The sequence below is a fragment of the Meleagris gallopavo genome, chromosome 17 (assembly GCF_000146605.3).
Source record: "Meleagris gallopavo isolate NT-WF06-2002-E0010 breed Aviagen turkey brand Nicholas breeding stock chromosome 17, Turkey_5.1, whole genome shotgun sequence".
Lineage (NCBI taxonomy): Eukaryota > Metazoa > Chordata > Aves > Galliformes > Phasianidae > Meleagris > Meleagris gallopavo.
Genome location: NC_015027.2, coordinates 5,110,216 through 5,111,372, shown reverse-complemented (window position 1 = coordinate 5,111,372; position 1,157 = coordinate 5,110,216). Strand labels below are relative to the sequence as shown.

General features: G+C 52.3%; 1 protein-coding gene across 1 annotated transcript in view; it reads right to left on the bottom strand.

Annotated features, from left to right (window-relative positions):
• Nucleotides 1-682, bottom strand: part of CDK2AP1 (cyclin dependent kinase 2 associated protein 1) — a 14,923-nt gene extending 14,241 nt beyond the window's left edge. The window contains exon 1 of the mRNA XM_010720091.3: nucleotides 563-682. The gene's annotated coding sequence lies outside the window, so the exon portion shown is untranslated. The remainder of the gene's footprint in view (nucleotides 1-562) is intronic.
• Nucleotides 683-1,157: the final 475 nt, after the last annotated feature.

The window sequence follows — 1,157 nt, the reverse complement described above, 5'->3', positions numbered from 1 at the left end:
TTTGAACCGCTCTCTCTGCCCGCCCGAAGGGTGAAGGTTAACGTGCATTGCAGCTGCTGAGGGATTAACAAATAAATACGGATCCTGCTGATCACTGTCTCATTTTCTGTTTGCAAGCAGCTGTACAGCTTCCTCAACAAATATCTATCCCCCCCTCCCCAAATGTTTTGGGTAATAAAGCATTTTACCCTGCATCTCCTCATCTCCTTCATCCCCTATCGTCCTTCCAATTGATTAATTTATACCAACACAGCTGCTCAGGACATGGATAGCCCCTCCCAGGGTGCACAGCTTCAGCTGAGACCCGCACGGAGAGATCCCCAAAGAACATCCCATGGAGAGACCCCACAGAGGGATCCTAAGGAGAGATCCCCAGGAGAGCCCCATGGAGTGACCCCATGGAATGACCCCATAAAGAGCCTCATTGAGAGACCCTACAGAGTGACCCCATTGAGAGTCTCATGGAGAGACCCCACGGAGTGACTCCATGGAGTGATGCCAAGGAAAGACCCCATGAAGGGACCCCATGGAGAGCCCCACCGAGAGCCCACGTCTGCCTTACCAGGAGCACTCCGAGACCGGTGAGGGAGGCAGCAGTTTTATTGCACAAGGCAATGTCTGCCCAATGCTATCTGCTGCTTTTAGTGCCAGTGACGGCGAGGGCAGAGAGCCCAATCCTGCTCCTTGGAAGTCAAGGGTGAATTCCTTTGAGGTGACGCGGGCTGGGGCCTGTAGCATCTCTGGTGGTGGAGTGCTGTGCTAAGGGAGGCAGTGAGCATCCACTGCAGGGGTTGGGCAGTGGGCACTGGGGGAATTCTCGGCATAGGGAATGAAGGCAGAGCAGAGGCGAGCCAGCTGCTGAGCTCTCCCTCACAGCTGCACGCTGCATGAAAGCGGCATCTGAAAATTAGGGCTGGTACTGTATGAAGTACACAAATTCGTCACGGTGTTGTATTTTATCTTCAGTCCAAATGCATGACTGCAGCTATTGTGGTGGAACCCAGAATGGCACAGGCGGCTTTTACAACAACAGATCCGTGCTTTTCTCTTAGTGAAGGGACCTGAGAGCCTCAGGCACACAATTATGTGCTCAGTGACAGTATTTTCACACCGGTGCATAAGGCTTTAACTGTGTAATTCTCATTAGAGTCCTGAAA